This window comes from Arvicanthis niloticus, chromosome 8, assembly GCF_011762505.2.
Source record: "Arvicanthis niloticus isolate mArvNil1 chromosome 8, mArvNil1.pat.X, whole genome shotgun sequence".
NCBI classification, from domain to species: domain Eukaryota; kingdom Metazoa; phylum Chordata; class Mammalia; order Rodentia; family Muridae; genus Arvicanthis; species Arvicanthis niloticus.
The window spans coordinates 25,134,920-25,161,930 of record NC_047665.1 but is presented as its reverse complement, the minus strand read 5'-3'; the positions used below and the strand labels follow the sequence as shown (position 1 = coordinate 25,161,930).

Sequence of the window (27,011 nt, the reverse complement as noted above, 5' to 3'; positions counted from 1 at the left end):
GGCACTTTGGGCATTGTGAATAGGCAAGTATGTAAATGGGTATGAAAATGGGTAGTAAGAATTAAAGATTCAGGCCTCCTGGGTTGAGGAGAAGGTACTTGACAACCTACAACTAAGTGACTGACCCAGTGAGAAGGTGAGGATGGAGATGGGAAGAGGGCCATATTGCCCACCTTAAAGCAAGAACAACAAACATGGCCGTCGACGAAGGTGATCGAGTCAGAACGGTGCAAGAACTACTTGTCTAGTATGCCTGGTGTTCTGGGTTCAGTTCCCAGCAACACAAAAATAAGACAAAGCAAACAAGGAGGAGTGTTTGGTTTATGACTGGGGACAAGGGACTGAGGCACATATTTTACATACCAAAGAAGACCTGGCCTACAGGTTCTCTCAGCATCCCTCAGTTCCTACCTGCAGTGCTCTGCCCCCTGAACTTTCCAGCCCAGGAGTTGGGATGTCCTTCCCTCAGAGGCTCTTTGGCTCTTCCCTGTATAACCCAGACATTTTGGTCTCTTCCTTTTCTTCTTCTTCCTCTTTCTCCTCCTCCTCTTCCCCTCCCTCCCCCCCTCTCTTTCTCTCTCTCTCTCCCTTTCTTCTCTTTCCCACCCCCCTCACCATGAGGACTTCCCTGGCCTCAATCCTTGGGGCCATATGTAGACTTGCCCCATAGTAGCTTCCCAATAAACCTGCCTTTAATGTAATCTAATCTGGCTTGAGTTGGCTCTTTTCACCAGTGGTGGTGGTGGAGAAATAACCTATCAAGGAGGAAGGAAGAAGGACAGACAGACAGACAGACAGACAGACCGGATGAAAACAGGAAATGAAAAATATCAACACAAATCCTTTCCCAAAGCACATATTTGTAATCCCAGGTCTTAGAAGTGGAAGGCAGGAGGGTGGAGATTTTGAGGCCAGCCTGGGCTACATACAACAATAAAACCAGCAAGGGGTAGGGGGTACAAAAAGGAAACGCCTAGTGTCCCTCGGACTGTAAGAACATCTTAAACAAGCAGTGTGTGTGGTCAAGCAGGCCTCAAAGCCTTCTCCTCCTGCCCTGTGTCTTGGAAGCCGACAGCTCCAGGTCCCAGAAAAAAAAATGGGGAGAGTCAAACTGTGGATCTCCTTTAATTATTTGTAATCTCCTTGAGGATTTCATTGGTGCTCACCGATATTCCCCACCCACAAGAGACAAAGACTGAGGGTGCTCCAGGCTTGGGTGTGGCTCTAGCAGGTGTAATTGCTGAGTGAAGAGCTTTAGTGTCCCTGAGAGCCAGTTGGAGGAGCCTTACCCTTCAGGCGGACGCCAGCCAGCTCAGTTCTGCGTTACTTACACATTTCTTCTGATTTTTGAGTACACGCCCAGTACTCAAAGATCGTTCTAGATGCTGCAAAAAAAGTATGAACACATTTAATAAAGAGAGAAAAAAAATCAAGGGATTTCCTCTCATTCTGTGCTCTCTACTGCTTATAATTTTTTGTTTTCATTGGAAGGAGACATCACATTTATATTAAAGGTGATCAGAGACCCTGTTACCAGGTCAGGTGTATTCCATATGCATATGCACCCTCCTTCCCAGAGAAAGCAAGATTCAACCGTTTTCATGTGAAGAGCTCAGGTCTCCTTTTGGATGCGAGCAATGGATTCAGCCGCACAGCATTCCCGTGAAGTGGGAAACTTGAAGGGCTCTTTTATGAACAGGTCACAAGGCTCCATGACTACCTTCATTCACAATTATTCACTCAGCAGATATTTTTATTGACTGCCTACTCTGTACAAACCAGTGCTTATGAAACTCTGCCCTGCCCACAGGAACAGTGTATCCAGCTCTGGGGCAAGCTGAAGCACGCATGCTTCACTGAAAACATGCTTGTAAGCACAAGGCCGACGGCACCCTTGATTGCCAAGTGAAACGCAGAAGAGCTCATGTTCCCTGGGCCTGCTCACCTGGGTCTGTGTGACCTGGGAAGGCTCCGAGCTGCAGAGCAATAATGGCATAGGCTAGTTTGCAGTCTGTCTCCCTAGGAAGTGGGAGCTCTCAGCAATAGAGCTGGAACTAGTCTCCTGTGGCCACCTCCCAACACTGGCCTACCTTGCCCCCTGCATCCCACTCTGCTTCCTGTTCTATTTACTGTGAGCCACCACCATGAGCTGTGTCACTGTGAAGGGGACTTTGTAAATGTCTGTTGATTAAGGAACCGAGTAGCACTCTGGACAAAGAGTAGGGAGTATGGACCCAGAATGCACTTGGGGGTGTTTAGAGGAGTGTGGATAACCTGTCGGACTGGAATCTGGCCTATGGGAGGATCCTGGGATGTGTGGGAGAACCCTGAGATGTGTGGGAGGCTTCCAGGAAGGCAAACAGGGCCCAATCGTGGCACATCCTATGTCCTTAAAAGTAGATGTTGTCCTGGTGGCACCAGGACAGGAACGCAGATGGGAACTGCAGAGGCAGGAAGGCATTACTATGGATCTGGGTCAGGGTACAGGGTGGATTAGATAAAGCAAGGTGAGGAGAGGGGACGCCTCAGTGAGAGCCAGTATCGCTTTACCCAGAGTAGAAACGCAAAAGATGCATCTAGAGAAGAGAGTGTCTTTGTTCTACTAAAGACCTTCTGATAAGATAGAAGGAGGACATGTATAATTTAAAAATCCAAGGAAGGGGGCTGTTGTGGTTTACACCATAAAATCTCAACACTTGAGAGGCCGAGGCAGGAGACTCCAAGCATGTGTGAGGTCAGCCTGGGCTACAGTGGGAGACTTTATCTCAAAACAAAAAAACCCCTCAAAACAAAACTCCCTACCAAAAATCAATTTTAAAAATCCCTAAATATGATGGATATGGCGGTGAATACCTTTAGTCCCAGCACTCAAGAGGCAAAGACAGGTAGATTTCTGAGTTTGAGGCCAGTCCTATCTACATAGTGAGCTCCAGGCTAGCCAGGGCTATATCATAAGACCCTCTAAAAAATTAAATAAAAGAGAAATCTAAAGTTTCATTTGGGCTGCGGCTCAATAGCTTCAGTTTCTGAGCAAGAATTGGCCTGCGCCTCTGACCTTTCCGCTCTCGGGATGCCACTCCCTGCAGCGTGGGTGGGAGTCTCTCTGAACATGGAGGGGACAGGAGAAGAGTTGAAGCTCGCACTGGGGTGCTGAGGATACACTTTGGTTTATAAGCTCTCAGGAGGATAGGTGAGTGGTGTGTATGTGTGCCTATGTACATGTGTATTCACCTCTGCATGGGTATGCACACGTGTGCTTGTGTGCACTTTGTATGCCCAAGCGTAAGTGCATGTGTTTGCATTCATGGGCATGTGTGTATATGTTCATTTGTACATGCATTTACATCTGTAATATACATATGTATATATATGTATATGTGCATATGTCCATAAATACATGTGTGCTTATGTGTTTATGAATGCATTTCTGTGCACGTGTGTGCCAATGGCTTCTCCATATATCTCTTGCTTCTCCAAATCTTATCTGGAGCTAAACACTGTCCAGGTCCCCGCTGGTCCTAATCTCTATTAAGATAGTCTCTTTGAGCTCAGTAAGCCTGGATTTGAAAAAATATCCCAGCTTTACAATTGTCCCAGACAGGGCAGCAGTGGAGGCACAGACTAGTTTCAACAAACCTCTTGCCTTGCAGGCAAAGAGCTAATGGCAAAAGTGACGATTCAAGTAAAGCCTGGGTGTGCCAGCTTTTTAATTTTTTCCATAATGAATTAACTCAGGAGTGATGATTACATATCTTGGTGCATGGGAAAAAATGAAAAAAAAAAAAAAAGATTTGAAGTAAGCAAGCAAGTGCAGGAGGGAGAGCAGGAGAGGCCTGTTGTGTTTTGGGGAAACCCTTGAGTGTACCCACAGACAGGGTGGCAAGGGAGCTGGGTTAGCTCTGGATAGTGTGTGTGCTGAGCCTTTGTGAGGCCCTGGGTTCCATCCTGTGCTCCACAGCTAGTAAGTAAATAGACAAAGGGAGAAGGAATGACAGGATGGGGAGGGAGGCACCAGGGAGGACATGTTGGAAGTGCACCGAAAGGAAAGAATTAATTTCAATGAAGTTTTGACTTTGTATGGTTAGACAGGAAATGGATTCAGTGTCTTTAAATTTGGACAGATGTCTGTGACAGCCAGCCAGTGGTATGCAACCCTTGACTGAATACCAAGACATCTTGAAATGCCCATGAGTTAAAGGCCCCGCCCCTCTGCTGTCACACCCTGCCTTTCCCTCTTGGACTCTTACTCTTCTTTGAGGCAGGCTGTTACTATGAATTCAGGCCAGCTCAGGCACAGTAGCCTGAAGTAGACAATAGCATCCTTCCTGGCTCTCGGATGCAGGGATTATAGGCTGTGCCATACACTCAGCCTGGAAGTTCTATGTTTCTGAAACAAGATTTCCAATTGTCAAAATGCAGAAACAACCCCAAAGATCCATTCTCATCTGTGGAAAAAGAGCATTTACTGTGCGGTTCTATTTTTAGGAAGTGTCCACAATGGGCAAATCCACTGACTCAGAAGGCAGATTAGAATGGCTGCCAGGTATGAGGGGGACAGGGAGATGAGGCGTTTCCCCTTGGGATGATAGACTGCAGTAAGAGACTGTTGTTGGGACTATGATAGAGAAGTGGTAGAAGCTACTGAATTATAACTTTAGGGTGAATTTTATTTTATGTGTAATTGTACATTCATACATTTTAAAAATGCATTTCTGTGACTGCAGTGCTCGGTTAGAGCTTGCTTTGTTTTTAATTATTTTTCCTTCCTGCAAATACTATAACAATCACATGTATCAAATCAAAACCCTCTCTTTTTCCTTCCCTAGCTACTCTATGCCTGTCTCCAAAGGGGGTATTACCAGTTTTCCATGTATATTCACAATATTTGCAGATATTTTTTTTGCGTTCACAAGCAAATAAGTGTACATATGTGAATATTCTACACCCCCTTTAAAGGAATAGTGACTTAACACTTGGTTCTGGGCTTTACTGATCTCCTTCCAGGATGTATACTACATCCCATAATATACACTACAACCGTGTCAACTTTCAATGGACCTGACAGATAACGGTGGTCTCCCCAGAATATAACACTGTTAAAAGCATGCTCCCAGTGACCTACTTCCCACACACACACACAAAAGACAAAGATTCACAACTGCCAGCTCTCTTGTCATAAACACAGAGCTCTGTGGGAGGTCAGGGCCTGACACCAAATGTTTGGGTTTTCCCAGGATTGAGGGAGCTGTCTTTCCCCAGGGTCTGGAGCTAGATCAACAGGACACAGATACTAAGATGCTCTGGTCCTTTCTTTGGACCTCATAGATTGAAGATTCCTATGCATACGTATTAATAAAATTTGTATAGTTTTATTAATCAGTAATTGGGTTCCTAGATCTACCCGAATGCCCTCATGAGGAGGACAGAGGGGACCTTGCTTTCTTTGAAAACAGAACCAGCCCACAAGCTATGACCCAGGCAGCCTTCCTTGGTTTGGTGTAGCGCACAGCCTCGCCGATAAGGAGCACGCCACACTCAGGATTCTTCTGACAGCATTTATTGAACAGCTCTCATGATGGAGAAAAGGGGAAGGACGCCGAGCTCAGAAAGCCCGCTGCTTAAATAGAGCTTTGGGAGACGTGCAGATCCCTCATTGGCTCAAATCTTTCATCCAATTGTCATACTCGGTTTTCGCGCCATGCGCAGGCGCATTCTCAAGTAAAGCTTCCGTGAAGAACCAGGAAGCAGAAGCCTGCGCCATCTTTTAATGGCAAATGTGGCTCCTCACATCTCCCCCTTCCTTATTAAACTGCAACAACAATCGAGGACTGTTAGGTTGCCGATCTAGCCCACCGTTCTACCGATAGACGTTCAAGGCAGTTAAACAGTACGAGACCCTCCACACCTTTTATCCCGTGCAATGGGAACCTGAGCCCTGGGAAGTGTGGAGGACCACCACTAGGATACCTGGTGCAATGGGAACACGAGCCCTCAGGATATCCTATTAAGTGATGGTGTCTCATTGTTTAAGCAGATTCAACCAGGCTTGAGGGGATGTTCCCTGCTCCACGGCAAGCAATGCTTGCATGATCACCACCTTATCCTTTTGATGTTGTTTGAATTTGCAGAGCAACCAGAGAGTAAGCAGCACTCCCCCAAAGATCATGCAGCCAAATAACCCTACCCCCACCCATTCCTTAAAGTAAGAAAAGACCGAAGAGATCCACGAGGAGAATCCCTGGGTCAGGGAGAAATCCAAGCGAGTAGAATTGATCTGGACGATAGCAATCCACAATCGTCGAATGGTCTCATCAAAATCAGCCGTCCAATTCTGCAATAGCTGCTGAGATAAGGTTCTTGAAAGGTTAGCTGCCCGAGTAAAATTTTCATATTGAATGGAGGTATTTATATACACAAGCAGGAGAACACAGGTGAAAACACTTTACCACGTGCACCATACAGCTGAGGTCACTAAACAGCAAAACAAGCTATGTGGGATAAACAATATATTTATCAGAGTGTGCTTCAGCTGTTATAGGCTTTTGACAACCAAGTCTTTCATCAGGGTATATGGTTCCAGATGGCTGCAAAGTTGATCTAGCTGCTTTTATCTGTTGCTGTACCAAAGCCATCAGTTTGTTGAACAGCATGAACCCGAGAGACAAAAGACTTAATATCTAAACCGTTAATATAAAAGCAACACTCTTTAAGGCAATACACAACTTCCCCTGTTGGAGAAGTGAAAGGTCTAAGCCTTGTACCCACAAATTTTCAATAGAATTATACCAATGAAATCCTTGAATTTTGCATCAGCTTAGTAACAATTATACAGATAAAGACAGCCTAATATTAACCACCTCAGTCCCCAAGTCCAGGGAATTGGGGCGCCGACTCCTCATTAACTTCTTCAAGCTGAACATGGGCGTTGACTTTTAGAAGAGGAATGAGGGGAAGGGTAAATTGATAAGCATCTGAAGTCTGTCTTAACTGCATCCAGCTGGAAGTCCAGGACATCAGTGAACATGCAGGTGATAAGATTTATTCTCCAAAGCTGTGTATTCTGCAATATACAAATCTCAAAACAAGGTTTAGTATCTAGATAATTATTTTGATTCTCTGAAATCTAGTGTTCTGGAGGCCTACCTCTGTCATGTCTGATCCATATAATTCTGGAAGACATAACTACTACCTTAATGACCTCATCAGAAAACTCATAGAAAAACCTTTTTTTCCAAATTAGCCTTTCCTTAAGCCAGTAACCAGAAAAACCTTTACACTGAGTTTTTATCCAGAAAAATATAACTATATAACTCAGAATCACACCCATTTTGAAAGTTAAATCAATTAACATTATCATTCTGCTTAGCTCTCTGTCTAGAGCAGCCTTCTATTTATTCCTCGCGTCTTTAAAGCCTTTTTCATCTGTTTTTACTCATTTATTTCTTGCCCCATTTTCGTTACTATAACCTTTATCTATTTATCTGTTTGGCTCTCTTGACTCAGAGCAACCTGCAATTTACTCCTTGCATCTTTAAATCCTTTTTCATCTGTTTCTATTTACTTATTTCTTGCCCCGTTTTTGTTACTATGCAATCACCTTTGTTTCACTTCCGAATTCAGCCAGCTCCGTCAGTCGACTAGTTCTCCAGTGCAGGAGTGAGGATGACCGCTTCCAATTCCCGTGGTGTCCTTCACTGTATCCCGCTTACTGGAGCTCTAACATTGAGACTCTGTCCAAATTAGCCTTTCCTTCTTAGTTTTCTTCTCTATCCTAGTTTTCTTTTCTATTTTATTAGCGCTCTCTCCCTTTTCTGCTTCTGATAGGCTATCTTGTTGTTAAGCCAAACAAGATCCACCATACCTTGCAGAAAAGCGTCTAGACTCTCCACGCCGCCAGTTCTGAATCCTCTGCGAGCCAACAGGGTCCTTCGTGACTGGTCAAAACTCCGAGATGTTCGGCTTCATCCCGGGTTTCGGTTCTACTCATGACGCTCTACCTCGCCGATAAGGAGAACGCCACACTCAGGATTCTTCTGACAGCATTTATTGAACAGCTCTTCAAGATGGTAAGGTGGAGGGAAGGACGCCGAGCTCAGAAAGCCCGCTGCTTAAATAGAACTTTGGGAGACGTGCAGATCCCTCATTGGCTCAAATCTTTCATCCAATTGTCATACTCGGTTTTCGCGCCATGCGCAGGCGCATTCTCAAGTAAAGCTTCCGTGAAGAACCAGGAAGCAGAAGCCTGCGCCATCTTTTAATGGCAAATGTGGCTCCTCACAGTTTGGGACCTCAGCTAGGGAATAACAGTCCCAGCATTATGACTAGAGGGCCATGGGACTCAGAAGCCCCAGAAGCCAGGCAGCCATCTTAGCAAGCTTGGCAATTAAAAAACAACAACAACAACAACAACAACAACAACAGTATTTTATAACAGGACACACAAACCAGATGGCCTGAGAACATAGCTCAGTTGGTAAGTGTTTACCCAACAATTGCAAACACCTGGATTCAGTCCCCAGCACCTCATAAAACCAGGAGTGGCAATCCCAGTCCTTGGGAGATAGGGTTGGGAGAGTTAGAAGTTCAAGGATATCCTTGGCCATATAATAGGGAATCTGAGGCCAGCCTGTGAGTTGCTGTCACTAACAACATGTAAAGACCATAAAGGAAAGAGTAAAAAAGTAAATGTGTTGACACTAAGAAGAATCTCCTCTCTGTCTTTGGAACAGTATCAGAGTATTTGCCTTGGGTGTGTGAAGCCCTGGGTTCCATCCCAGCATAGAAAAAGAAACATGTACATACATGTGGGAACTCAAACAGGTGCCCATGTTTCATACATAGAGCCATGCACAGCAGTCAAGAGGCAGACGCAGCCTGTGTCTGTCAGTGATAGGGTAAACACAAAGTGCTGTGCACAGAGAGAGGTAAAATACCATTGAAACTTAAGGAATGGCCTCCAGAGAAGGGAGAGTTACTGCTCAGTGTTTCAGGTTCACACGATGCAAAGGACTTGAACAGATGGATAGGGTGACTGCATGTGATGCCACCCAGCTATGTATTTAAAACTGGTTAAAATGCTCTGGTTCATGCTATATTTATTTTATCACATTAAGCATAATTTATTATTTAAACATGGATTTATTCATTTTGCTTTATGTATATAAGTGTTTTACCTGTTTATAGGTCTGCATATGATGTGCATGCCTTGTGCCCATGGAAGCTGAAGACAGGGTTGGGTCCCTTGGAAATGGAGTTACAGATGATGGTGAGCCACCATAAAGGTGCTGGAAATTGAACCGGGCTCTTCCATGAGAGCAACCAGTGCTCTTAACCTCTGAGCCATCTCTCCAACTCCTTTACCGTATACACACACACACACACACACACACACACACACACACACACACACATCAGGAAGGAAATTCAGATACATGGAGACCTTTGAGGACATTTTGCTAAGTGAAATGCCAGCACAAAGGACCAGCACAAAGATTGCAGTTGTTCCCTAGAGAAGCCAGACTCAGAGACAGAAAGCAAAATGTTCTAGGGGCTGGAAGAGAGAGAGAGAGAGAGAGAGAGAGAGAGAGAGAGAGAGAGGCAAAATGCTTAGTGAAGTTTCAGATTTTCGGACTGTGAAGACAGCTCAGTGAGTGAAGGTGCTTGGTTGCTGCTTGGTGACAGAAACCTGATAACCTGTGTTTGCTCCCAATCCTTAAAACCTAAATAAAGCAGGGGAGAGAACTGACTCTGTAAAGTTGTCCATTATTACATGCATATTGTGATGTATACACACACACACACACACACACACACATGCACACATGCACACATGCACATGCACACAAATGGTAAAAGTAAAATTTAAAAATGTTAAGAAAACAATCATACTCTCTTAAAAAATAGCTTTTTCAAGATGAAAAGTTCCGTGTATAGAGGGTAGTGTGGCTACACCGAATGCTTTTGAACTACACATAAAAATGGTTAAAATGGTAAAAAAAAATTATGTATATAAAACAATAAAGATTGCATATAAAACAATGAGACAGTATCTTTACTGCTGGATTCAGTGACACCTACAGGTTGAGGCAAGAGAATAAAGAGTGTTTGATGCCAGCCAGGGTTGCATGACAAGACCTTATCTCCAAAACAAAACAAAACAAGGAAGCAAATAAATAAGAAAGAATAAACCAAAGATACAGAAGAGCTATAAACTCAGAGAAGAGAGAAGATACTTGTTAAATTCCTACATCTCCATCCACTTAACGTGCATGGAAACAGCAAGTTGATAATCTGAGAACAAACCATATTGTTGATAGCTCATGCCTCAGTTTCCCACAGGGCAGCCAAGCGAGACCCAGCTGTGCTCTGCAGAACCAGGCACGGGACCTCAGACAATGGACCAGACATCCACCTCTATTTGGAGACCCAGGGAGAGACCTTTGTCCTCTGTACAGACACACTCCAGAAGAGAGAGAAGAGTTTATCATCTTCTGGAATGCAAAGGGCTCTGGAGTTATCAGCCTTAGAGAATAAAGTGGGAACGGCACTGGGGAAAACAGTCGTTATCTTTAGAGCTTGTCCACATCTGTCTTAGAAAGGTCCAGAAGGCGGAAGAGCAAGCTGCAGGGCAGATGACTTTCCAACAGTTTGCAGGAAGAAAAAAAGAATTAACACAAGATGATTGAACTAAAACAGCTTGGAAAGTGGATAAACTGAAATAATAATTTGTAGAAGATGACATTCAAGCATTTGATGATATTGCTAGACTTTGTAATAATTAGAACACATACCAAAATGTTTTCTAATATTAAAAAAACAAAAGAAAAACCTTAATGAAGTAATGAGTTGTCAGGTTTTAGGATGACAATATAACATAACATCAGGAAATATAAAAGAACACAAGTCTAAGCCAGCTGGCACATAGGCATACAGTCCCAGCACTCTGGAGGCTGGGGAAGAGAATGGAGAGGTCCTGGCCAATGGATAAGACCTGATCTGGGGGCACTAAAAAGCAAATACATACAGACAAAAGATAAATCAATTTTTGCCTGGGCCCAGAGTGACCATAGGCAGGTGGGCAGCAAGGTCAGGTGACAACCAAAAGGAGCAGTAACTTCTTCAGAAAAGGCAGAGCTTCTGACAGAGCCCATGGTGACAGATTCACAACTGTAAACACACGTTATAACTTCCTGAGGTGGGTAAGCCAGGGCCCCTGTGCACAGCACAGTGACTGTGGTTAACAAGATATATTTATTGTATAGTATAGACTTAATGAAAGTGAATGTGAATGTTCTCATCCTATCCATGCTGTTTATGTTTGACAGTGTAAATCTGGAAAAGTAAGAGGAAGAATAAAAAAGAACGGGATGGGGAAGGCAGAAGTGGGGGAGGGAAGGAAGAAAGGAAGAGAGAGAGGGAGGTAGGGAGGGACAGTGTCTTAGGGTTCCGATTTCTGTGATAAACACTGTGACCAAGAGCAGTTTGGGGAGGACAGGGTTTGTTTCACCTTACAGTTCCACTTCACCATCCATTGTTGAGGGAAGTTGGGCCTTGAACACAAACAGGCCAGGAACCTGGAGATAGGAGCTGATGTAGGGGCCATGGAGGAGTGTTGCTTCCTGGCTTGTTCACCCTGCTTCCTTATAGCTCCCAGGACTGCCTGCCCAGAGGTGACTGCCTACAGTGGGCAGGACTCCCTCATGTCAATCATTAACTAAGAAAGTGCACCATGGGCTTGCTCATCAGCCAACCTTGGAGGGATAATCTCAGCTGAGGTTCCCTCTTCCAAAATGAATCTAGCTTGTGTCAAGTTGACACAAAGCTTAGGTACACAGCGGGATACTATCCTCCCACCCCCCACCAGACGACCCAAAAGAAAAGGTCTCACTGTTATAAGATTAAGTGACAATTTGGACAGATAGAGATCATCCCTGCTGCTAGTGGAAGAGACGATGATGTATATGATAAAGACAAGCCTCCTTATGTTCCAACAACCCCACTCCTAGGTCTAAAAATAGTCCAGAGCCCAGCTTTGGTGGTGCTTTCAGGAGGCAGAGGCAGGTGGGTCTCTGAGTTCCAGGCCAGCCTGGTCTACAGAGTGAGTTCCAGGACAGCCAGGACTACACAGAGAAACCCTGACTTGAAAAACAAAACACAAAACAACAACAACAACAAAATCTTCAGGAGTTGTAAGCACACACACACACACACACACACACACACACACGCACAGGTGTACAGACACACTATTCATACCTACACACCACCGAGAAGTATGTTCCCGAAAGATGTCATTTGTGAGAATGAACAGTTTAAACTTTATTTTCTAAAGATTTATTTTATTATTTGTTTATGTGTATATATGTATCTGTGTGAGTATGATAGCCAGCGAAGGCAAGAAAAAGGTGTTAAATTCCCTGGAACCGAAACCGGAGTGACAGGTGGTTGTGAGCTGCCATCAGGAATTGAACCTGATCAGGCTTCTTAGTTTTACTTGCCTATGCACCGGGCACCGGGCACCTAAACATGTACACGTGCACCCTATCGAGTTAGCATACAGAACCAACGCCAAGCAACTTCTGGACCACATAGACAATGGCAGTTACAGCCTTCAGACCCTCCAGCCCTGCTGCTTGGATTTCAACTCCCCACCACGTCCTCCCTGTGCCCCAGGGGTGGGGAGGAAGTGTCTAGGGGGGCAGAACAAACATTCTCCTTGTATAAAAATACTCGAAAGAGCAACGGCTCTGTGGTTATGTCACACATGAACACGTGAACGGAGGGAAAATAGCTCCAGATAGTAGCGCTGGAAAGAGGACGAAGAAAGGAGGGCACAGAGTCCACCGACTGTGCCGTTGGTGTTCAGGTTTGTTGCTTGTAAACACCATGGACGTTTGTACAGAGAATGGAATCTTGACAGCAGCAACCAAGGTCCAGAGTTATTGTTTGTTCACCTTCCAGTCAGCCCCTCTCAATCTGCTTGTCCCAAGGTGCAACAGGATGGAAACACTCACAGCGAGCGCTGCCTGGGCTTCTCGCCACACAGCCTCACTAAGGTAGGTGGTGGTGGGCAGGAACATAATGCGGTTGCAAACTTTGTCCTCATTCAGGAGAGTACAAAATTGGCATCTGGCCAGAAGAGCACCTGCAGGACACTGTGTGTAATATCAAATGAAGGTGTGTGTGTGTGTGTGTGTGTGTGTGGCGCGCACGCGCGCGCACGCGCGCGCACGCACATGGGCGCGAACTCTCGCACATATGTATAGTCTTGCTTGAAACTCACTATGTAGTCCAAGGTGGTCTTGAACTCATGATCCTCCTGTCTCAATCTTCCAAGTGCTAGGATTTCAGCTATGCACCACAATGACCAGCCAATAGAATTCTGCAGCATGGGAAATACCCAGACCTCAAAATATCCTTTTATTCTTCAGAAATTGTGCCCCAAACACTCACCAGCTCTTAGTTTCTAGGGCAACAGACAAGAAAATCTTAATGACATGACCTAAATAACTTGATAGTCCAGAGGAAAGTTCCAGAGTCCGTTATCAGTGTTGCCATGACAACCACGGGGCACAGGATTAACGCAGTGGAGTTGAAAGGTCGTTGCCAGACATTGATAACTGTTGCAAACTTTCACTTGGGTTTCTGGACTACACGCACCAAACACATTGGATGAGTAAAGGGAAAAATGGTAATTTTATTTATTTATTTTAACCTGGAAATAACCTTTTATTAATTTTTTTTGTTTCAGTCTTTGCATTGGACTGTTGCTTAGCAAACAATAATCCCATACCAGCCTTTAAAGCAGTGGTTCTCAACCTGTGGCTCTCCCTTGCTTGTACAGACTTTAGAATAACCATGAGTTTCTTACCTCCCTATAACACTGTCGGGTCCTAACATCAGCGTGGTTTGCAAATCAGACTCCAAAAAGTCAGAATAACAGCTTGGAATAATTAAGCACCCAGAAAGCTGGAGGCAAGAGACGAATGGGTCAGTTCCAGCTGCCATTTTTCTAGAAGGGTATTGTCTGCAAGGGCTTGCCTAGTATAGCTCCTTGCTGCTACAAATCTGTTTCACTGGCTGGCAGCAGCGCCCAAATGTTTCTTAGAGATCTAGAATCTTCCTCCCCACTGTCTTCTGCTTATCATGATCCTCCAGTAATTTTCATGCACATGGTTCACCTATGTATTTATTTGAGGCAGAATCTCACTGTATAGCCCAGGCTAACTAACCTCAAACTCATTATAAAGCCCAGGCTAGACTTGAATTCAAGGTCCTTTTTCTTCTGCCTCTCAAGCGCTGGGGTTTTACAGATGTGTGTCTCCATGACGGCTTCTTGTACACTTGCATTTGAGAATTGCAGAGTCTTACAAACCCAAGATGCACACTGTCTTCCAAACAGATGTTGGCACAGCAAGAAATAAAGCTTAAGGAAGATCAGACTCTCCAGAGAGTTTACACAGGGAAGTTTTTCTGAAAGCCAGGTAAAGGTAATAATCCCAGAAGTCCCTGGCTTTGTGGAAGTAGGAGGTTGCTAGTTGCAGATTATATTTGGTACAAAGTGATTCTTCTGTCTTCCCCCGTTTATTGAAAACCTGAAGTGGATCCTGAGAAACAACGGGGAGAACAGGGATGAAAAGATTAACCAGATAACACTGGAACTGATGGGGAAGCTCAGTTGTAGAGTAAGTGCTTAGCACACGTAAGGTCCTGCATTGTATGCCAATATCAAGTATCAAGTTCACACACACACACACACACACACACACACACACACACACACGGCCCAGAGTCATAAAAGACCTAGGCTGTCACTGGAGCACACCTTTATAGCATATACAACACGACCATGACCCTATCGTATTCCAGTTTTCTCAGCTTGGAAGTTGCCCTTATTATTTCCAGAGTGCAAGAGGGTTGTCCCCAGGGCAGGATTGTAAAGGGCTCTGGGGTTTTCAGATGGCAGACACAGTCCAAGCTTGTGTCTCATTAGGACTCATTAGGGCCAGGTGGTCCCTTGTTTTGCAGCTTCTTTGCAGTTTGGGCATAATGTGGTCACTTTTTCCTTAGCTCCTGGCTTCTGGGGAGGAGAGGAGAGGGTGGCTCAGGGACAGGGCTAGGCAAATGAAGTAAACCTGAGACCTGCTGACTCAGAGGAAGCCTCACGGTGGGTGGCAGATCCTTTCATCACCAGGGCCTGTCGGCCTACAGACTCCTGTCTGATTCTGTGATGTGAGAGGGGGCACGTATCCAGGTCCTATAGCCTTCTCGAGGGAGGATCAACTACTAAATGATGTCATTGAGGGTGACTGTGCCATGTGCCATGTGACAACACGCAACAATGGAGGTGAGTACATAACTGTGTACTCCAAGTGGTTTCTAGACATAAGCTTAAAATACACATCTGGATGACTTGCACAGAGTATAGTCACAGCCTGTCTGCCTTACAGATGTGCAACACATGTAAGTCAGAGCCCCCACATGGAGTGGGGGAGGGAGAGATTCTTTACACTGTATAAGACACCGGTGGCTTTCTGAGGTGTCCAGTACATTATTGTTATCTGTAGGCATGTACTGTGCGAGAGCTCAGCAGACCTTCCTTATACTATGTAACTATAACTTAATAGCCACGTTCAACAGCGATGGTCTTGATAGCACATATTCTCCTTCATAGGCAGAATCTGACTTATGTATATATACAACACCAAAGCAGAAGTGAACCATAAGGGAGAGGAAGTGGTCTAAAGTGGAGGGGGCTGTGTGTAAATGGGGTTAGAAAGACAAAATGAGTGAGTGTTATCCATATGGGGATTTAAATCTAAGAGTTTATTTAAACATGGAAGCAGAAGGTGGACCATGTAGAAGGAGGAAAGGAATCAGAGGAGAAAGGAGGGATGGGATATTAGGAGCAAATCTGATGCCTATATTAAAAATGTCATGATGAAACCCAGGACTTTGCATAGCAACTAAAATTTAATTGATAAAAAAGCAATCAGAGGCTAGATAGCTCAGTTAGTAAAGAGCTTGTTGCACAAACATGAGGACTGGAGTTCAGATCTCCACCACCCACATAACGGGCATGATGGTCCATGCCTGTAACCTTAGTGGGGGACATGGGTGTGTAGTGCAGATACAGTCAGCTCTGGGGTTTCTGGCTAACCATCTAACTGAAACGGTGAGCTCCATCTTCAAATGAGAGACCCCATCCCAAAAACTAACCTGGAGGGCAACGGAGGAAGATACATCTATCTCTAGCTTACACAGGTACACACATGCACCTACATATACATGTACATGTGCATTCTCTACACACACATGTGCACACACATGTATACACAGAAGCACCCAGTAGTTTTTTTTTTTTTTCTATTAGCTTATGTCCTCAAGGTTCACTCATACCTGCACTTAAGTGAGAAATTTCTAACTATGTAGGTCAAATCACTCTATATCCCATTATGGATATGTGTCATATCCCATTTGTACATCCATCTGTCCGTGGATAATTGGCAGTTTTTGAAGGTTGGCTACTATGACTGTATAGGTTATCACAGACACAGGAATAATACAGATACTGTCGAGTGTCTGCTTTCAACATTTAAGGTTTAGGCAGATGGGGGGAGATGTGTTGTTTATCAAGGTTAAAGACTAGCAATTCTGGGCTGGAGATGTAGCCCAGTGACACAATAGTGTGCTTTTCTATAGTGTATTCGAGGCCCTAGGTTCGAGCCCAAGTTCCTTATAAAGAAAAGAAAGAAGAATATGCCAGAGACTTTGGAGGGGGGAGGCTCCCAGGAACCAATGGGGGTGACTTTAGCTGAGACTCACAGAAGTTGGGAATATGGAACCTGAAGAGGCAACCCCTGTAGCCAAGCATGAGCCCCATTGGAGCTATAGGGGCACCAACCCACACACAAAACTTTGAACCCAAAATTTATCCTGTCTATAAGAAATGCAGGGATGGGGGGATGATGTGGAGGCTGAGGGAATGGCCAACCAATAACCAGTCCAACTTGAGCCTATTCCTTGGGCAAGCACCAATCTTTGATACTATTAATGATACTCCGTTATGTTTGCAGACAGGAGCCTAGCATAACTATCCTCTGAGAGGCTCCACATAGAAGCTGACTGCAAACAGATGCAGAGACCCACAGCCAAACAGTGGATGGAGCTTGGGGACTCTTATGGAAGAGTTGAGGGAAGGATTGAGGGCCCTGAGGGGATAGGAACTCCATAGGAAGATCAACAGAGTCAATTAACCTGGACCATTTGGGGCTCTCAGAGACTGAACCACCAGCCAAAGAAAGTATAGGGGCTGGAGCTAGCCCCCCCGCCCCCCCCCCCCACTCCGATGCACATACATAGCAGTTGGGCAGCTTGGTCTTCATGTGGTTCCCCCAACAACTGCAGAGGTGGCTATTCCTAAAGCTGTTGCCTGACTATGGAATATACTCCCCTAACTGGGCTGCTTTGTCTGGCTTCAGAGGGAGCGGATGGGTCTATTCCTGCAAAGACTTGATATGCCATGGTTGGGGGATACCCAGAAAGAGCCTCTACCCTCTCAGAGGAGAAGAGGAGGGGGATGGGAGAAGGGAATATATGAGGGGGGATCATGAGGGGGTAGAAATCGGGATGTAAAGTGAATAACTAAGTAAATAAGAAAAGAAAGAGAGTTGGGGGAGAAAAGAACCCATTGATTCCGTACTCATTACTATGGGCGTGCTCTGAAACTTAAATATGAAGAGATACATGCTGTTGGACATTTCACATCTTTTGAAATTTTTGAGGTTTAAAGAGGTGGACAGAACAAAGCTAGGTTAATACACAAAGTATCAAGTGCTACTAGGAATGTTTCATTTTAACCAGCTTTTCCTGGTTTTTTTTTTTTTTTTTTTTTTGTGTGTGTGTGTGTGTTGCATTCCACCCGGTGAAAATTAGCCGTATAGAGTGTCCCCTTTGTAAGTCGTGTTCCAGACAATCAAGGTGTCCCTTTCAACTGTTTGAGGCTGCTCCATAAGAATGCCGCAGACTGGGCAGGTGACATACACTAGATGTTTCATCAACTCCAAGTTTTAGAAGACTAAAAGACTAGAAAGATCCAAGGTTGCAACCATTTTTCCATGGCATCAGGGATTGAGAGCTGAGAGAAGAAATGAGAGGGGTGAGTTTGATTCAGAGTCCTGTTTATCAGGCACCCGGCTCTAAAACAAAGACACACACTGTTAACATTCCTTCTAGGCTCTGCCCAGCGGTTACCTGGCAACAGCCAGGTAGGGCCGGCTTGCTATAAAAGGGGCTGCTTGGACCCTCCTTGATCTCTTACTCTCTTACTCTCCCTGAATCCTTAACCCCTTTCTCCCTCTCTCTTCCCTCCCCCTCCCCCTCTCTCGCCACCTGTTCCTGGCTGGCCTCTCCTCTTTTTCTCTCTCTTCCTCCTCCTTCTTCCTCCCTGTCTCCCTCTCCCTTTCCTTCTCCCTCTCCCTCTCTGATTTTCTCTGCCCATCCTCCCTTCTCATCTCCCCTTCCCACGCCCCAAATAAACTCTATTCTATACTATATCCGACTTATGGCTGGTACCTCAGGGGGAAGGGAGTCCTCGGCATGGACCCACTGAGGTACCCCTTCCCACCTCACCATACCTGGTCCTTCTTTTTAGAAAACACAGCACACACCCCTCCAAAGGACAGAGCTCTAATGACCTGATCACTTCTCCAGGGTCCAAATTCCTGTCATCATAGCAATTAACCTGTGTGTGTGTTTGGTTGGTTTTTGGCTTTGGGGTTTTATGTTTTTGTTTTTGAGACAAGGTTTCTCTCTCTATGTAGCCCTAGCTGTCCTAGAACTTGCTCTGTAGATCAGACTGGCCTCAAATTCAGAGATCCACCTGCCTCTGTCTCCTGAGTGCTGGGATTAAAGGCGTTCACCACCACTGCCCAACAGCAACGAAATTTTAACATGAGCTTTGGAGGGCACATGCACACCACAGCAAAGCCAAACAGAAGTGAAGGCAGGCACTGGGGAGATGGCCCAATGGTTAAGAGCTCACCAGGCACGTGTGAAGACTTGATTGAAATCAGATCCGCAGAGACACATGGAGTTGGATGTAGTAGTGTGTTTGGCCTTTACCTCAGTGTTCCTGGAAACCTGAGGATGAGCTATCTCAGGGTAAGAGGCCTGTTTCAAACAAGGTGGAAGGCAGAAACAGGCAACCAAGGTTGTTCCCCAACCTCTGCAGATATGCCATAGAATGTGGCTGCACACACACACACACACACACACACACACACACACAGAGAGATACATACACAGATAGACACACACACACACACACACACACACACACACACACACACACACGGTAAAGGCAAATAGAGCCTATGTATCAGCAGAGGCAAAACAGCACATGACATGGTTGGAACACCAAAGTGATGGGGCTTTTGGAGCAAATTTACTCACGGTAAAACTGTCATGGCCTCATCCCAGCTGTACCTGGATTAAGAATGAGAAAACCAAACACAGCACCTTACAGGATGAACAGTATTGTCCTGAGGTAAAGAACACACTTAACTGTTCAAAACCCTGGGTTCTGTACCCAGCACCAAAAAAGCTAACCGAATTCAATGAGAAAGCGCTCTTGGTTTGTTTTCTGTATAGCTTTGAGGTAGGAGGAGTGATGGATTATACATTTAGACTAAAGGAAAAGGCCACAGATGTTAGCAGCAACTATCTTTGGGGGAAGGATTAGGGATTTTCTTCTTTGTAACTGTCCTGTAAAAAAACCAACAACTTATTTTTTAAAATATTTTAAAATGTTGTTTGTGTTTTTGTTGGTTTTTAAGTGTGCATGCATGTGTGTGTTGGGGGTATGTACACTTCAGTGTGTGAGAGTCCAAGAATAGCTGAAGAATAACACCCTGGACTCAAATAGTATGCCAAAACAAAGAGTGCTTATTCTACAGAAATCCAGCATATAGGGGTCTACCATTAATTCAATGGAGACTCCAGACAAAGACTTGCAAGACCTTTTTAGGGAACTAGGGGAATTTTAGCTAGTGTTAGGTAATCTAAAACTTCATTGGGAGGTGCCGGGGATGTTACATGGGTTGGTTTCTGATTGTCATCTGTTAGTTTTACAATATTTGATGATGTCTTGAGGAAATTCCAGGAATGGACTCAGTTCCAAACTTATCTCCGTTTGTCAGGACCATCAGTGATTAACAAGCCATCATCAGTAGCTCCCTCTGAGGATCCCAATCTGCTTCCCTGGGAAACAGAAACTTTTCTGTTTCCAAGGTTTTTTATTTCTTAGGGGAACCTCTCAAGTGCAGCTGCCCAAAGTGACCAGAAGAGCATGTCTGGACTGGGGCTGAGGCTGTAAGCACCTGTGAGGTAGCTGTGAATGCTGGGAATGCAATTTAGATGGTCTGCAACAGCAGCGCATGGCCTTAACTCCTGAACCTCCTCCCCAGCCCTGCTTTCTTACTGTACTTTACTTTGCTTAAATATATCAAAAATATCAAAAAAAAAAAAAAAAGGAACAGGGTATGTGTTTTCTTCCCCTCCAAAATGGTAGACACACGAGTGCTAGTGACAGATTCTCACAAACAGACCTAGGTATTGCTCACCTGCTCAGTCTTGCTACAAACAGAGCTTTGCTGGACTCTGCTTCCATCTCTTCCTGTCATGGAGCTGAGTTTTAACAGCTCAGAGAGGGACACTATGATTGTGGAAGTGACTGGCCCATGGTTGCACAGTTTCTTGTTTTATTTTGTTTATGATTCTTTGAGACAGGGTCTCCCTCTGTAGCTCCCTCTGTTCCAGGCTGACCTTGAATTCACAGAGATCTGCCTGCTTCCATCTCCTGAGCACCAGGATTGAAGGTGTTCACTACTAGGCCTGCTGTATTTTGTCTTGACAAACTTGAAATTTGCAAGTAGAACACAGATTATGAGAGCTAATGGATATTAATCTGTAATCTCTTAACTGTGGTTTCTTTGTTGACACGAAGAATGTGATGTAATGTCTCTGCTAAAAGCACTGGCAAATTCTAAAATAAAGTATTGTTATTGACCAAAATAGAGCTTTCAAAGTTTAATTTGTTTGGAAGTAGAAAAGATAATCTTATAAGAAGACCCCCTACTAGCATGCCAACACACACACACACACACACACACACACACACACACAGGGTCTTGCTATGTAGCCCTAGATAGACTGGTACTTAGCATGCATGTAGTCCAGCTGCCCTCAAAGTCAAGGCAATCTTCCTACCTCAGCATCTCAAGTGCTGGGATTATAGGTGGATGTTGCCTGACAATTATTAAATTCAATGTTATTAAGTGCTTGTAAGGGGATGACTTGAAATACACGTTTGGGTATACCCTTGTTCTAGAATATAGTTTCCTTTCATTGGCCTCCTGGGAAAGATTTACTTTTCTTTGCAGCAAATCCTCAAACAGAAGGAAGGTCGGTCCCTACAGGAACTGGTGCAGGCAGCCAGCTGAATTAGCTACCGCTGGCAGGGAAGAGACGCTTGCTGCTCTCCACACCTATTCCTGAACTACAAGAAAGAAAACCATCCCAACAGTTGGAAGCCATCCAGAAGGCAGGTACAGACCCTACTCCTCCTGGCATGCCCATTCCCTGAGGTATACCACCATCCTGGAAAGTTTGGTTGCAGGTGGCATCCTGCACGGGCAGGCTTGTTCCTGACGTGTCATTGTGGCAGCCAGGACAGGCATGTACTTAGGCTCTAGGTGTGTGAAGCACACCACAATGCTGAACTAGGATTTTAGAGACACTCTCGGTCCTCAGTCACAGAGGCCTGGTGGTAAAAAGCTCTGGGAAGGGCTCATTTTCCTTGTCACACCTTCAAAACAAACAAATGGCTGATCATAGCTACACCCAGGAGTTGATGGCACAGCACTCAAATTCTCTTGATTCTGTTGTATAAAACAAAACCGGAGTCCAGAACCCACTTAGAGGTGGGCATGGTAGATCAGTGCCTGTGATTCCAGCACTTCAGAAGCTGAGCCAGGAGGATTGTCCTGGACTTGATAGCCAGAGCAACCCTGACATCCTGTCTCAAACAAAACAAGACAAAACAATACCCAAACCTAGAACCCATCTGGGGTTGCTCAGTTACTCTGAGGTCTGCTTCACCCACTATCTTTCTCTTTATTGCTGGTGCTTATCCTTGTGTCAGGAAGGGCTTTCTTCAGAGGAACTCAGAGCCTGATAAACCTGGTAACAGAGAGAACATTTTTGGCTAAGGTGTCCAAAATAGCAGACAAGTCTATGCAAGGTGTTTGGCCCAAATCTAGCTAAAGACACCGGAGAGTATGAGTAAAGGTGTTTGGTAAGGATTTCCTGGGATACGGTTTGAGCATCAGTGCTGGTCAGACACTCAATGTCTCCTTCTGCTTGATGAGTTCTGTTCCTCTGTTCTGTGTGACTGCACCGTGCAATAAGACTCTCTAGATTCCTTCAGCCTTACAGTAAGTTTTCAAATTGTTTTCTAAAATTGTTTGGTTTGTCTTCATTGTTGTTGTTTTTCTCTATAACTTTTAAGGTCAGCTTAATAAATTCTATTTTTTAAAAAAAGTCTGTTAAGATTTCTAAAGGCATGGTGGTCCATGCCTTTAATCCCAGCACTCAGGAGGCAGACTAATCTCTGAGTTTGAGGCCAGCCTTGTCTACAGAGCATGTTCTAGGACAGCCAGCTCTATACAGAGAAACCCTATCTTAAAAACCAAACCAAACCAACCAACCAACCAACCAAAGATTTCTTTTTTTTTGTTGTTTTTTTTTTTTGTTTTTGTTTGTTTGTTTGTTTTTTTCCGAGACAGGGTTTCTCTGTATAGCCTTGGCCGTCCTGGAACTCACTCTGTAGACCAGGCTGGCCTCGAACTCAGAAATCCTCCTGCCTCTGCCTCCCAAGTGCTGGGATTAAAGGCGTGCGCCACCACTGCCCAGCCAACCAAAGATTTCTAAAGGCTGGAGAAAGACTCAGTGGGTGAGAGTTGACATACCCAGCTCACATGTGAAAAGCTAGGCATTGCTGTGTATGCCTGTAACACCAGCATTGGGGGACAGAGATGAGTGGATCCTGAGAGCACGCTAGACAAAACAATGAACATCAGATTTACTGAGAAACCCTGTCTCAAGATAAAAAAAGATGGAACATAATACAGGAGGATACCTAATGTCCTGCTCCAGCTTCTGCATGTGTTTACATGAGCACATTACCTGTATGTTCATATGCATGCATCACACATATGCACACACACACACACACACACACACACAGTTACCACCTCCTCAAGCACCAGCATGTGTGGTACACAGACATACATGAAGGAAAAATACTCATACACATAAAACATGAGAGAGAGAGAGAGAGAGAGAGAGAGAGAGAGAGAGAGAGAGAGAGAGAGAGAGAGAGAGAGAGAGAGATCATAAGATTGGTTTGCAGGCAAGCCTGTAATTCATTTTCTTAGTGATTGATGGGGGAGGTCCAGCCCATTGTGAGTAGCATCTACCCTAGGCTGGTGGTCTTTGCATCTATAAGAAAGCAGTCTCAATGAGCTATGATGAACAAGCCAGTAAGTAGCACTCCTCTGTGGCCTCTGCATCATCACTTCCTGCCTCCAGGTTCCTGCCAGGTGGTGAGTTCCTGTCCTGACTTTCTTTGATGATGTACAAAGATATGGAAGCATAGGTAGAATAAACTCTTTTTTCCCCAAGTTGCTTTGGTTGTGAACTGCAGAACTGAGGCTGCTGGTGAAGCGGAAGGCTTCCACTTCTCCTCCTCAGCATCCCCACAACCCTTGCACCAAGCTGAGAGTGAGCAAGAGGGCATCTAGAATTATGCTGCTCAACCCAGCATAGGGGTGCCAGAAACTCACTTCAGATGTAATGGATTCCAGCCAGAGTGAATCATGTAATGGAGAATTCAAAGTATGAATTCAAAGTGCGGTGCTTTGAATGAGATGGACCCCATAGGCTCATGTGTTGAAGACTTGCTCTTTAGTGCTCGATGTTCAGGGAAGGTTCTGGAACCTTTAAGAGATATAGCACTGCCAGAGGACCCATGGTATGGAACAGATTTTGAGGACCATAACCTCACCCCACTTTTTGTTCTGTCTCTGATTTCTGTGTATGGATGAAAATGTGACCAGCCAGCGCGATAAGCAAAACAAACAACCCCCCCCCCCCCCCAAACAAAACCTTTTAAAAAGCCCAAATCAAACCAAAAAAATTCCTACTTCTCAAGTTGCTTTCGTTCATGGTATTTTATCACAGCAAAACAAAACAAAACAAAAACAAAATAACTAATATAGCATGCTCAAGAAAAAAAAATCAGTGAAGATGATAAGCTCCTGGATGAATTTAAAGTTAACTCACAAAAACCCAGCTGGCTGAAATAAGGATTTATAGGCCTTAGAAGGAAATCTTAAAACGTTTAAAAAGTTTATTTTATGCTTATTGTTTAAAGATGTATTTACATATGTGGGTGCTTTGTCTGCATGTGCATCTACACACCAGAGGAGGGCTCTGGAATGGCTGTAAGCCACCAGGTAAGTGTTGGGAATTGAACTTGAAACCTTTGAAAAATGACCATTGCTTTTAACCACCGAGCCATCCCTCCAGCCCCAAGATTTATTTATTTTATTTTTAGGTGTGTGTGTTTATGGGAATATGCACTTGGGTGCAGGTATCTTCGGAGGCCAAAAGAGGGCACCAGATCTCTTGGAGCTAGAGTTACAAGTGCGTAAGCTGCCTGACATGGGCGCTGTGACCTGCACTGGGGTCCTTTTAAACTCAGAGCCATCATTCCAGGCCCCTGGGAACAGTTTTTGTCTTTGTGTTTTAATTGCAATGATGCAAGACCCTTCCTCTTTTCCTCACTGGCTGAGTAGTCAGGAGTACTATATACAGTAATGTATACCTCACCTACTATATACAGTAATGTATACCTCACCTACTATATACAGTAATGTATACCTCACCTAGTAGAGATACATCTTATCTTTCCCTGTCTACTTGCCTTTGTAGCTTCTCAACAAATAGTGTACATAGGTCTGTTTCTATGTTTTTATCCTGTTTATTCTAAAGTTCATCAGATGCATGACCCTGTCACATCTGCAGGACATTAGGTGAGCTTAGCTAATAGTAATTTTACTGTAAATTCTATGTTAGACTAGCATGCTAACATCTAGTGACATCCTCAGCACCCTGGGATTGCTTTTTAATTAAGGAAAACTATTCTTTTTTTCCCCCCTTTTTATTGCTGGAGATTGGACCTAGAACCACAAAAATGCTAAGCGTGTGCTCTATCTCTGGGCTTCACTCCCAGCCCTAAACTCATTTTTGGATTGTGCATTGTTATATTGAAAAATATTTTAAAAATATATATTATCCTTATGTCCTATGACTATGCTGATCTAGTTTGCTAATTCTAGGAATATTAGATGTATGGCTTAGGATTGTCCATCTACAGGATTGTGTTGTCTATGGATATAGTTTTTTCTTCTTTTCTTCTAAATTGATATTCTTTTTATTTATTTTCCTTGCATTATTCCCAAGATGAGGGCTTCTAGTGACGTGTGGAGTGAAAACATGGAGAATGGACATGCTCGGCTAATCTACTCTGAGGTAGAAAGCATTATGAATTTCATCATTTTGTTTACATTTATGTGATTTCATTTATTTCCACATAAAGGTTTTTGAGATTTGTTTGTTTTATGTATATGAGTGTTTTGCCCAAATGTATAACCACCATGTGCATGTCTAGTACCTAAGAAAATTTGAAGAGGGTTCCAAATACTGTGGAACTAGAGTTATAGTTATAGTTTTATAGTTAGTTATAGTTACTTATAATTATAGTTTTATAGTTAGTTATAGTTATAGTTACAGTTACAGTTATAGTACAGTTACAGTTGCAGTTATAGTTATAACACTACAATGTGGGCACTGGGAACCAAACTGAGTCCTCTATAAGAGCACCAAGCACTTCTAAGTGCCATGCCAACTCTCTAGTCTTGTATGTATTTTAAAATACTGATCTTCACTATCTTTTCCAGACAGATCTTGTAGAGAAGAATCACATTTTCTTCTGGCCTTAACTTCCCAAGTGTCAGGAGCCAACTTTTAGCAGAAAGCGGATAGAAAGCAACTATCAGCTTTGCAGCTCGAGCCATATACCCTGAAATGAGACTTGGTTTTCAACAGCCTACAACAGCTGAGCACACTCTGATAAATATCTTGTTTATCCCACATATCTTGTTTTGCTGTTTAGTGCCCACAGCTGCAAGGCGCACGTGCTATCCACGCCTGCAAGGCACGTGGTATCCACACCATACACGCCTGTAAGGCTTATGTCAGATCCACACCTGCAAGGCACGTGACAAAGTGTATAAATACCCTGGACTTCCCTTCAGAGAGGGAGACAATGAAAGAGAGAAAAGGAGAGACAATAAATGAGAAACTGGACTTGATCACACACCCTGTCTTGTCTCCATTCTTCGTGTCTCTTGCTAGGCCCTGACCCGCCTACCAGAGCAACAGAGCAGTCCATGACATTTTGGCCCCAAAGTGTGGGGCAGAATGGTCTGCAACACAGTGGCCGCCAAGCTGGGCAGTGTGGGCCTCAACACCCAAGTAGCTGGTACTACAGAGAGGTATCTCCCAGCAAACCAGTTTTATTTTATTTATTTATTTGTTTATGTATTTATTTACTTGAGACTGAATTTCATTTATCTCAGGCTAACTTTGAACTCACTATGTAGCTTGTAGGATGACTTTTAACTTCTAATTCTCCTGCTTCTGCCTCCCAGGTGCAGGAGTTACAGGTATGAATTTCCATGCCTGGCATGGATCTCATAGTTCTTTTATTGTTGTTGTTTGTTTGTTGTTTTTGTTTTTCGAGACAGGGTTTCTCTGTGTAGTCCTGGCTGACCTGGAACTCACTCTATAGACTGGGCTGGACTTGAACTCAGAAATCCGCCTGCCTC

At 44.3% G+C, this 27,011-nt stretch overlaps 1 long non-coding RNA gene across 1 annotated transcript; it reads left to right on the top strand.

Annotated features, from left to right (window-relative positions):
* Window positions 1–21,446: 21,446 nt before the first annotated feature.
* LOC143443189 (uncharacterized) lies at window positions 21,447–26,462 on the top strand. Its single transcript, XR_013111952.1, has 3 exons — window positions 21,447–21,605; window positions 25,585–25,653; window positions 26,082–26,462. It is a non-coding gene; the product is annotated as an uncharacterized LOC143443189 (long non-coding RNA).
* Window positions 26,463–27,011: the final 549 nt, after the last annotated feature.